General features: G+C 58.1%; 1 long non-coding RNA gene across 1 annotated transcript; it reads right to left on the reverse strand.

Moving 5' to 3' along the window:
• Positions 1-2,551: 2,551 nt before the first annotated feature.
• LOC146402150 (uncharacterized) lies at positions 2,552-7,150 on the reverse strand. Its single transcript, XR_014805316.1, has 2 exons — positions 7,057-7,150; positions 2,552-6,302 (listed from the first exon to the last, which is right to left on the reverse strand). It is a non-coding gene; the product is annotated as an uncharacterized LOC146402150 (long non-coding RNA).
• Between the last annotated feature and the right edge of the window lie 4,709 nt (positions 7,151-11,859).

The raw sequence follows: 11,859 nt of genomic DNA on the forward strand, positions 1-11,859 counted from the left end.
GGTATGGCTCCCGTTCTCATGGAGTTTGGGAAGCGGAGGCACCGCGGGTCAGGCCTGGGCTAGGGCCACAGAACCAGCTGCTGGTGGGACTGGGATTTGAACCCAGAAATCTGTGTCCAGAGCCCCGTGTTTAACGATGCCACCGGAGGACAAACCGGAGGGGGAAACACGGTGAGCCCACCCCCAGCCTGGACCTGTTAAGACTGTGATACAGTTTCTCTGGAGCTTCCCTCTGCAGCTTGTTTTTTCCTACAAAGGCCACATTCTGCTCCCTGTAGGTTTGCAACTTTGTACTTACAGTTGCTGTCATGAGGTGATTATCTCCTGTCCTTTATATGCAGAAATATGGTTCTAAAATAGTCCATCTAATAAATATGCCTTAAATGAATCAATCCCTTTTGACATTTAGGCTAGTTCTGGCTTTTCTAACTTATAGACCAGGCCAGGTTGCATATCCATGTCTCTGATTATTTTGATGCTTTTCTAATTGACGTGAGGGAATCTTAGAAAGTTCTCGAGTCGCTGGGGAGGCGGGCACATGGAGAAGGGGGGAGAACCAGGGACCCCCGCCCCCGCCCCAGGGCCTGGTTGAGGAGGGAGGGGCCCGGCTGGGGAGGGCAGGGCTTGCCTCCCGCCGTCCTTGCCTGCGCTGTCAGGTCTGCCCCGGGTCGGTTCCAGCCCCGTTTGGAAGACACACAGACACGCAGACGGGCTGAACGGGACCAGCCAGGTTAAACGGCCCTCGCGCATCTGCTCATATCCGACGCGTTCCTCCGAGTGGGCTTGTCCCTGCGGATGCAGGAGTCAGATCCAGCCCCCGGCTCCTCCAGGTGTGGTCCCCAGACCCGCCTCAGTGGCACCGGCGCTTGTTAGGACTGCCGGGGCCCGAACTGCAGTTCCCGGGAGCCCAGGGAGTCACGTTACACGCCGCACTGGCAGCGCCCAGGCTACCCGTCGCCCCCGGGACCAGTCACACCCACTGGTCCCTCTCCACCTCCCACAAAAGAGGCCTGAGGCTGCGTGGGAAACGACGCAGCTCGCACGGCCGTGGCCGTGTCCCTGACGGCGCTGGGTCAGCCTGGAGGGCTCAGCGGCCACCCCCCGCTGTCTGCGTAGCCAGGGTCTTGCCCGTAGGAGGCCCCTCCATGGATGTGTGTGGAGGTCAGCTCGGCCCGAGAGGGAAACAGCGGCATTTTGTTCTCCCACCAAAAAACCTGCAAAGAACCTACTTGAGCCCCTCTTTTCAACCCACTTGAGGTGTCGTGAAAACTCGGAGTATTTAGGCCAAGGGAGGGTCTTGACAGAGGGACCAGCCCCTGTGGGGCTCTTCAGACGCCCGAGTACTCGCAACGTGTCCACGCCACCCTGGTGTTTGTTGCTGAGCTTTGACGGTGAGAGGTGCCCTCACGTTTCTTGGTCTGATGGGCATTTACAAATCAGAGCCAGGAGTTCCCGAATCTGACTAGCATCCATGAGGACCCAGGTTCCATCCCTGGCGTCGCTCCGTGGGTTAAGGCTCCAGCGTTGCTGTGAGCTGTGGTGTGGGTTGCAGACAAGGCTTGGGGCCTGCGTTGCTGTGGCTGTGGTGGAGGCCGGCAGCTGCAGCTCCAATTTGACCCCTAGCCTGGGAACCCCCATGTGCCATGGGTGCGGCCCTAAAAAAAAAAAAAATCAGAGCTGGAAGTGAGGTGACCAAATGGGCTGGTGTGTCTGTGAGCTTTCCCGAGACTGTTCTCTCAGTGATGAGACCCGGGGATCCTGAGCAGACCCGGATGCTGGCACCTCACCCTGGATAGAGGGCATCTCCAGAGCCCCCCAGGCCAGTGGCGCTTCGTGCAGAGGAGCTCAGTGATGCCTGGAGGTGCCTCGTGACTCCTTACACTTCCATAGCTGGTTGGGGTTGCATTTAATGCACCCCAACAGGTCTCCAGACCCCTAGGCATGAGCCTCAAACAGCCCGTGCAGCTGTCTGAACGGAAATGGTTGCACTGGCTGCCAGGCGACCCTCAGCTGCCCCCCTCCCTGATATTACCTGTGTGAAGTTCATGTCTAATGGTTTCAAAAGATGGTTTAAAAACAACATCTGAAACGTCTTCTAATAGTCCATGACTAATGGGCTGGCCTTGGCTGTCCAATAAATTGTCTGCTCTATGGAGCAGTTACGGAGACGGTCCTCAGACACCCTTATCAGCACTCAATGCTCATGTAAACTGACTCTCGTTAATGACAGGACGAGAACGGTGACACTGTACAGGCCTCTGCCTGCTGGCCTCATCACACTTTGAAGCCCAGCTGCTAAGAGCGGCGAAGACTGCTGACAAGAGAACGGGTGGCAGGTTGTACAGACATGCCTGATTTCAAACACTTGATGTCAGTTGTCATTCCGGCCAGAAGGCTCCTTCTGCTATTCTTGGCCGTGGCAGCGTAGGCCTTGTGGGGCTGACATGCAGCTCAGGGGCACACGGACATCCCTGCCTGCCTGAGAGATGTTAATATTCTAAAGCAGAGGGTATAAGTGGTGGCTTGGGGGCTGAACCAGTCAGTAGATGTGTTTAAATTTTTAAGAAATTGCTTTATAACACTTAAAAACAGGATATTCCACTAAAAAAAACCCCCAGAGCTGCAGCTTTCCTTGACAAATTGGAAGATCCAGTTGCAGGTGGCTATGACAGCCGAGGCTGGGTGTGGCCGGGCCCGTCCCCTCTTTACAGGGCTGTGCCCCAGTCCCCACCCCTCCCTGTCTCCTTGCCCCTGGCCCACTCTGGCCATTTACATTCCCCACCGCGGCGTCGTCACTAGAGGCATTTGCTTCTGTGATCCTCTTTCAGAATCTCCTTTTGCTCCTTTGACGCCCTCGTCCTCGGAAGGGGATGGGTTACGAGGGCGGGACAAGTGTGGAAGGGCGCCTGAGTGGCAGTCAGACATCTGGGGTCTGGTCGGGCCTCTGCGGACACGGAGCACGGGGGCTGCGACCACCGGCTTGTGTGTAAGTGCGAGGGGATGGAACCACCTCCAGCGTCCTGCTCACACTCAGGCCCTCCTTCTCTGCTGCCTCGTGTGGGTCTCCTGTCCCTGCCTCCCAGCGTGGGGAAGGTGAAGCCAAGGCAAAATGATGGGAGGAAAGACCACCCTGAGGCCTTCTGGACCTGGTGGTGGCTGGGACTCGAACAAGCCACCAAGCCTCTACGGCCCCAGTTTGCCGAGCAAGAGTGTTGGGAGCAGGTGATCTCTGAGGAAGCTTTTCTGACTTTCTGAGAATGTGACGTCCCTGGTGATGCCTGCCCCACCGTCCACGTGATGGGGCAAGTGCCCAGAGACCAGGAGGGAGAGGTGTGGTCCCAAGGTGGGGGGAAGAGACGGAGGCTGCAGCCTGGAACACCGTGGGGGGCGGGAAGGGGAGCTGGGGCGCTCTCACTGGGGTTTCAGCTGAGCCCCTTCGCCTCCTGGCTCGGCGACCTCAGGCAAGCATTGTCACCTTTCTGGTGTCCAGCCTCTCTCTGTGTCAAATGGGGAAAACAGTGCTAATCTTGGGAGAGTTCTTGTTGAAAGAAATACGATCACGGATGTAAAGGGCTCGTAGCCTTATCGGCGCTGGCCCTGATAAAGTAGCCATCACTACCGTAATAAACAGCAGGTCCCTGGCTGCAGCACAGTCCCCTCCCAGAGACCTGCGTGTGCTGGATGCTTGTGTGGTAAACAGCCAGACGAGGAAAACCCCACACGGATGCTCCAAGGTACAGGGTGTTGGTGGGAGCCGTCGCTCACGCACATTCCAGCCTCGGGCTCAGAAGAGTCTGCTCGCATCCACTCCACCGGAATTCCCTGCAGACCTACTGTGAGACCGACTGCGCAGCACTGCGTGGTCAGAGGAGCCTGCAGGGTCACAGTCTTCGGAAAGCGAACCCCGATTCTGGGGGCCACCTGGATTCTTGTGCTGACAAAGTCAGAACCTTGAGGGAGAAAGAAGAATGAAGAGGGGGGCAAAGGGAGGGAGGGGGGAAGGAGGAAGGAAGCGGAGGAAGAGGGAGGGAGGGGGTTACGGGGCCAGGTGGATGCCCGCGGAACCATCTCCTCTGTGAAGGAAGAAATGAGACAGGCTGCCCAGAGGGAGGGCACTTGAAGTCGGATGGACGTGCCTGTGTGGAAGATTGAAGCCGTCTCGGGGCTGCGTGGGCTGAGCTCGGCTGGTTTGAAAACATGGAGGAGGCCGAGGAAGGAGGCTGAGTGGCAGCCCGAGTTGCTGTGTGGGAGGAGGAAGGCTGGTGCTGACGTAACCCCGCTGGGAGCAGGAGGCTCGGGTTGCGAAGGGGCGAGGAAGGTGCGTGTCAGCCCGTGATCCAGCCTGAGCCCCATCAGGTCCCCTTTGCAACCTCCGTTGACTTGGGTTTGCATTAAAAGACCTGACCCTCTCTGGATGGGATGCACTCGGTGTCTGCTGTGTAGCGAGTGGGGCAGAATGAAGCCTCCAGAGCAAAGGGACCCACAGCGGGGCCAGCAGGACATGGTACCGTGTTCGTTCCTCAGTGCCGGCTGCTGAATAGATGCCGAGACCTAGCACCACACTGGCCGTGTACATCGCGCTGGATGGCAGGAGCAGGAGCTGGGTTCATATTCTGGGAGCGTGTTTTAGCAAAGACGTCCGGCGTGCAAGGATTTGACACAGACACCGGGTGGGAAGAGGGGCGACGTTTCCTCTGCCGGAGCAGCTCCTCTTCTGTGTTTGCAGGGGGACGTTTGCTGGGACCCATGCTGGGCACGAGATACTCAAGCATCAGGGGTCTCACTCCCGGCTGCACATTGAGTCACCTGGGGATCTTTTCAAACCAGCCTTCCCCACTAGGGGTGAACCTGGGATGGGGAGAAATCGCAGCCCTTAGGCAGTAGTGGTTGGTTTACTGGTCCGTATCCTCTGTTGGACCGTAAGCTCGGTCTTCTCCTCTGGGTCTCGCAGGCGTGACTGGGGTCTCGCCCCGAGGAGGCCTCGGGCACACGGATGGGGTGCGAATGAGTGAATAAGTGTCCCGTGAACGGTGGGCCTGCTCTCGGCTCTTACCTGGGAAGCCGCACATGCGAGAAGACGAGCGGAAGAGATGATGCCGCTTCCAGCCCTGGTTCTGCCGTTTTCTGGCCGCCTGGTTTGGGAACCAGCCCTTCCCAGCACCAGGCCCCAGGCTCTCCTTGGCCCGTGCTTCTGTGCGCCCAGGTTGCTCTGGCTGCTCTTGCTTCCCTACAGCAGCTGCTGCCAGAGGGGGCTCGTCCTCCCAGGGCTGTGCTTGCGTCCTCCTGATTGTCCTTTGACTCCGACAGGCCTGGGGGGCCCGGGGGGGATGGGGGCTTAGAAGACAATTCCTGGACCAAAGAGGGCCCCTGCTTGGGGCTTCCCTGCACGTTTGGAGCCCACCTTCAGGCGAGTGTGGCCTGACTGGTTTTAATTTTCAAGGGGTCTCCTCCCCGTCCTCCTCTCCCAACCCCAGCCTGGATGGACACATGGCCCCGTGGTGTGGTTTGGAGTGGGCTGCCAGTGCCAGCCTCACCCAAGGGGCAGCCTCCGCCCTCAGCTGGCCCCACGTGCTCCCTGCTCTGCCCTCCGAAGTCAATGGGGCTCTGTGTGCCGCTGAAAAGGCCTGGGCTGTGCAGGCGCAGACGCTGGCTCCGGCGATTCTGGCCAGGGTGGAGGAAAACTGGTGGATGGCAGCTTTGAGTAGTTGCTCCGACGCGAGAGGTTTGGAAAGGCTTCAGCGGAACCTCTGACACCCTGCCCCGGAGCTGGCTGGGCCGGACCTGGGCTGCCTGCTCGGGGAGGGCTTCCCAAGCCCGCGAGCGTCTGGGGTGGGTTGGTCCCCCTCCAGCTCGCTCAGGCCGGGCCTCAGTCCTCAGACGCACAGAGGGGTCGGCAGCCTTTTGGACGGTCGCACCCTTCCGCGCCTTCCCGTTCAGAAGGGGCGTGCAAGCAGCCGCTGATTGGCCTCGAGGTTGGACGCGTTCCTGTGGCCTCCGAGGACTGCGGAGTGAGGCCGCCTGGCCTGGGGCTGGCACGAAGCCTCCGTTTTTTGCCGGGCCCAGGGTTTGGGCAGGCGGATGATCCCAGGCTCTGACATCTCGAGGGTGGATGGCTTGGGGGGTGAGGGGCAGGAAGCCCAGCTACCACGTTGCTGCAGAACCGGGCATCTGGCCAACGCCCTCATGGCAGGCAGGGCAGAGGGAAGCGGCTGTGAGGAAGGCAGCTTGTCCTTCAGCCAGAGCTGGGTACACACAGCTGCCACCTGCGTGAGTGTGTCTCTAAGGGTATCACTGTCCCACACCTGTAGAAGGAGAGAGGGAGTGGGACAGAGACAGAGAGGACGAGAACGGGGGGACACAGGAACAGCGCGCAGAGGACACGGCTGCACATGGATTCATTCCTCAGCAGATGTGTTTGGAGCGTCTCACTTATTATACAGGAAGCCAGGCTAGGTCCACAGCAGATGGAAGAAAGGAGGGAGTCCTTCCTTCAGAACCGCTGCAAGGAGTTCCCATCGCAGCTCAGTGCGCTACGAACCCGACTAGTACCCGTGAGGATGCAGGGTCGATCCCTGACTCACTCTGTGGGTTAAGGATCCGGCGTTGTCATGAGCTGTGGTGCAGGTCGCAGATGCGGCTCGGATCTGGCGTTGCTGTGGCTGTGGTGCAGGCCGGCAGCTGCAGCTGTGATTCAGCCCTTAGCCTGGGAACCTCTGTATGCTGCAGGTGTGGCCCTAAAAAAAAATTTTTTTTAAGTGCTGCAGAACAGGGTGTCAGGTATGGGGGTCCTGTATTAGCCGTTTATCTCCCCCTCCCCGCGGCACCCCCCCCCCCGCCTCCGTGGGACCTGAGGCAGGAGATACGACCTCTCTGAGGCTCAAGGAGCTGCTGTATGTATAGCCTTTCGCAGGGGCTGGCCTGGGGTAGGCCCTGGCGACGAGGTCATGGCAGCAGTCACTGTGTGCCCCCGTGTCCCTTTGGGCAGCCCCCTTGCCCCCTAAGAGTATCCGGGAGCCAACTGGACAGGTCCCCTGTCCCCACAGCCCCTGTTCTCACCTGCATCTGCGCTCATCCCCCGTGACGCCTGGGGAAGAGCTGAGCCGTCTTGTCTGCAGGTCCTCACGCTATTCCAGCTCTAACCCTTCGCTTCGAGCAGATGGCACCTGGCAGCTCCGCAGGCACCCCTCCCCGGCTCCCCCGCCCTGTCCCGCCCCGTTTGCCGAGCATGGATGGAACGTCCCTCTTGACCGTGCTTGTCTTACGTCTCCCCAGCCGGATGGCCGCTCCAGGGGAGCAGGGCTCTTGTGCGGTTGTGTCCTCTGACTTAGCCCTGGCGCCCAGACACATCCTCTGTGTGCGACGACCTGCAGGGCCTGCGTGTAGCAGCGGCTCGATGAGTGCTCGAGTGGGTCAAGGCGCAGCTAAGCTGTCCTTGGTGACATGACTCAGCAGACGGGAGTTCCTGGGGCGTAGAGGCCCTGGGAGAACGCAGTGTTCCTGCCCTGAGGACAAGCCTGCCAGGAGCCCGGACACCCCTGGTACCCCTCGGTCCCTCCACCTCCCCTCTGTGGGCCTTTGCTCAGCCTCCGCGGCAAAGGGGAGTGGCACCGGCGAGTGAGAATCAGAAAGGTGGCCGCGACGCAGCACCGGGCACGTGGGCCCTGAAGACGCCGGCCACCGCCGTTCCCGCCACGCTGCCCACCGACACCGGGCCGACAGGAGAGGAGCCGCGTGCTTCTGCCGAACAGCGTCCGCCTGCCCTCCTGTTACAACCTGCCTTGTTGTCTGCGTGACTTGGAATCCAGGGCGGAAGCGTCGCCCACATTTGGTGGTGACGGCAGACCCCAGGCCAGGGTGTATTTAGTCTGTTGCTTAGTCCCCGAGCAGTGTGTCTTCCATCGTCCCTGCACGGAGGCCCTCTGTGCCCCGCCCTGCCCTGCCGCCCCCAGGTGCCTGCCAGACTGCCGCTTGGGCCTGAGTTCAGGTCCCGAGATTCCGATGTCCACCGCCCAGGCCGTGTTGACAGAGGGCCCAGTGTTTGCGCCCTGGCGTGGCTGCCTCTGTCCATCGTCCTCGGATCCAGGGCCGCTGGAGCAGCCCCCACCTCTACCTGGCCGCATCTGGGACTCATTGGTGCCGTCACGACAGTTTGTTTATGTGTAATTTCTGGCTGAGACTTGAAAGTTGAACTACCGCTCCGTTCTCCAAACAGCCACTACTGTTATACAGAAAGCAGGCCATCTCCCGGCTCAGATGTTGGACCAAAGCATCTGCTCCCAGTGCCCCTCGTGAGGGAAATCAAAGGGGCTTATTTACTCCCAAGTGGAAACTGCGCAGTTCAGGATCCCGTGGCACCGACAGTCTCGCGCTGAGAGCTCGTGGGCCCACGGGTTTGTTTACGGAGACCGTGCTCCCCGCTTGGGAGTCACGTGTCTTGGAGGCGAGAGTCCTGGGGACCCGGGCGGGGGTGGGAGGGGGCAGGGACAGGAGCCTGCGGAAGGAAGGCCGGGGTCCACAGGTCTCCTCTGCAGCCTCGGTGGCTCCTTCTCCCACCCCCCGACCCCTCCCCGCCAGGGTGGCCCACTGGCCAGCGTTCAGAGAGGCTCCTTTCTTTCTCCTGCAGATGTTGTCATCAGGAAGGGGCTCCTGTGTGCATCCCGACCTCTCCGGGTCGTCAGGTTTCAGGACCAGGGTTTGGACAGCTGCGCATGCTGATCTGATCAGGGATCTGGGCGGGGCTCTGGCTAACCCCCTGGGGAGGCCCTGGGAGGCTGCCTCCCCCTCCTTGGCCCGCTGTCCATCAGAACAGGTCCTGCAGCCCTAGCGTGGGTGGGGGAACTACTCCGTGGCCCCAGCTCATAATTTGTTTAATTGTGCCCCCAAGGAGAGAAAGGAGGGGAGGGACTGGTGACCTTGGGCCTCCTGTTCCTTCCCCCTGTGGGACACTGGGGTCCAGAGCACGTCCATCTGACAGTTCTTGGGGCTGGGGGGTGACGAGTTACGGGGGCTAACTAATAATGCGCCAACTACTAGTGTGCCGTGCTTCCGTCCATGCAGAGTCTACCTCTTTGCACGAGCTGGTGTAGGGTTCTTGGGGCTCCCCAAGATAAGTACCACAAACCTCTGGGCTTCAAACAACAGAAATTCGGTCTCGGAGTTCCCACCGTGGTGCAGGGGGATCGGCAGCGTCTCTGGTGTGCTGGGCCTCAAGTTCAATCCCTGGCCCAGCCCAGTGGGTTAAGGATCCGGTGCTGCCGCAGCTGTGGCATAGGTTGCAACTATAGCTCAGATCTGATCCCTGGTCCAGAAACTTCCATAGGCCACAGGGCAGCCAAAAGAGAAAAGAAAAGAAAAAAAGAAATGTGGTTTCTCACAATCTGGAGGCCAGACGTTCAAGATCAAGGTGTTGGCAGGGTCATGCTCCCTCCAGAGGCTCCAGAGATGGTCCTTCTTGCCTCTCTTCTGCCTTCTGCTGTGCTGGCCACCCTCGGGGCTCCTGGGCTTGCGGATGTGTCACCCCAGCCTCTCTCTGCCTCTTCTTCATGTGTGCATCTTCCCTCTGTGGTGTCTCTGTGCAAAGTCTAATCTTTATTAGGACCAGTCATGGGGTTAAGGGCCATCCTAATCCAGCCCGGCCTCATCTTACCTTGATTACATCTGTATAGAGCCTGTTTACAAATACAGTCACACTCAGAGGTTCTGGGGATTCGATCTTGAAGGTACCGTTCAACTGAGGACAGAGCTATTCTCCGAAAGGGCCCCTTTTGCTTTGACGTCTTAGTTTTCTCATCTGTAAAACAGGGGTAACAGCCCCACCTTCTTCACTGGGCTGATCTGGAGATTCATGTGGCTCAGAGAGGCAGCGTTCCAAGGTGTGCTTGACACAGCAATGCGACATGAGAGCTCCTGTTCTCACTTCTATCCTCAGCCCCAGGCCTCCAAAAACACTGTGGAGAAAGAGGGTCCGGGTGAAATGCACATCACACACTTTGGGGTCCCCAGTCCCCCAGAGCATGGAGTCCCCATGGCCCCCAGGCCCCATCCTGCTTCCTGGGCCCAGTCGTTGGGCCTCCCTCCCTCCGTGCAGCCCCCTGGCTGCAGCCGGGGGTCTTCTCTAGTGCCGATCGGCCGTTCTGCTGCCTGGAAGGCTCCTCCTGGCTCTCTCATGGCCGGGCCTCTCCTCACCGCCGGGACTGCCCCATCCAACAGCGGCGGCCCAGCCTGGGTCAGCTCGGGCACAGCATCTTGTCATAGGGCTGTCACTTCGTCACTTTGCCGTCTTCACAGCCCTGGCACAGTCTATTGTTTTATGTATGTCGTTGTCTGCACGTGTCTAGAACGCAAACCCCACGAGGGCAGGAGCTGTCTGACTCGTCCCTATTGGTGTGCAGCTGCGGCCAGCGGGCGCTCCATAGTCTCGAATGATGACTCGACGGATGCGACCAGACGCCCAGTCAGGACAGCGAGCCCCTTCTAGCAGTGATGCTTTCTTCTGGGGAGCCTCCTCGTGGGGGTTGACGATGAGGAGTGAGAAAGCTTGGTGTTTTCCTGTTCCATGTATTTCTAGTGAGGGTTTTATTTTGAAAAAAATAAAATAAAATAAAAGAAATGGCCTGATATTATAATGAACCCCATGTACCCATGAGCTAGATCTGCCCATTGTCAGTATTCAGCCTTATTTCTTTTTCACTCCTCTTCTCTCTCATGGTCAACGTCATCATGCTCATGGCTTGTTTCTTTTATTTTTGCTGAATTCCTTGAAAGTAACTTGTGGATGATGTGTCACTTTTTGCCCCTGAATGCTGCAGCACTGTCCCCTTAAGAAGAAGGACATTCTCCTGCAAAACCACGTACTCGTGCTGCCTTTGCAAATGTTCATATTCGGAGCTCACTGTCCAGGGCTCTGCTTTTTTTTGGCAACTTTCAACTTTTCATCCAGGCTTCAACCTGGAGCCACACGTTACATCCAGGGTCATGTCTTGTTGGTCTCCTTTAATCTGGAATGTTCCTCAGCCGTTCTTTGCCTTTCATTTCATTGGCATTTGGGAAGAGTGCAGACCTGACCTTTTGTGGCTTGTCCCTCTACGCGAGTTTTTTTGACAGGATTCACCTTGAGCGTATGCATTTCTGGAAACGCAGGGTTTTTAGAAATAAGAGAAATTTGTGTTTTATATATATATATATATATATATATATATATATATATATATATAAAGCCTTCTCCTTTTAAAACATTAATAGATTTGGCACCATTGGGCCCAAATTCCACATGGCATGCTGTGCATAGTGTTCACCCCACAGTCTTCGGGCTCAGAAGCTGTGTGCGTAAGCCCGGCACGTGCCCCTGGACGTGCCCCACGCTGGCTCTGGGCCTCAGAGAGCAGTAACAGAAAGAACAGCTTCCAAGTGGCGGAGGCCAGAAGATTTGATCCTTTCCCTCTAAATCCAGAGAAAACTGTCAATAGAAGCTTCCACCGCTGGAGGAAGAAGTGTTGCAAAAAGGACAGCAGGAGTTCCCGTCGTGGCGCAGTGGTTAACGAATCCGACTAGGAACCATGAGGGTGCGGGTTCGGTCCCTGCCCTTGCTCAGTGGGTTAACGATCCGGCGTTGCCGTGAGCTGTGGTGTAGGTTGCAGACGCGGCTCGGATCCCGTGTTGCTGTGGCTCTGGCATAGGCCGGTGGCTACAGCTCCGATTCAACCCCTAGCCTGGGAACCTCCATATGCTGCGGGAGCGGCCCAAGAAATAGCAACAACAACAACAACAAAAAGACAAAAGACAAAAGACAAAAGACAAAAAAAAAAAAAAAAAAAAAAAGGACAGCAGCATAAATGCGAGCAGCTAGCGTGTTGCAGGGAT

Source organism: Sus scrofa, chromosome 6 (genome assembly GCF_054392235.1).
Source record: "Sus scrofa isolate SSC_HxYL_T2T_F1_AM1 chromosome 6, Sscrofa_HxYL_maternal_Yorkshire_Landrace_v2.0, whole genome shotgun sequence".
NCBI classification, from domain to species: domain Eukaryota; kingdom Metazoa; phylum Chordata; class Mammalia; order Artiodactyla; family Suidae; genus Sus; species Sus scrofa.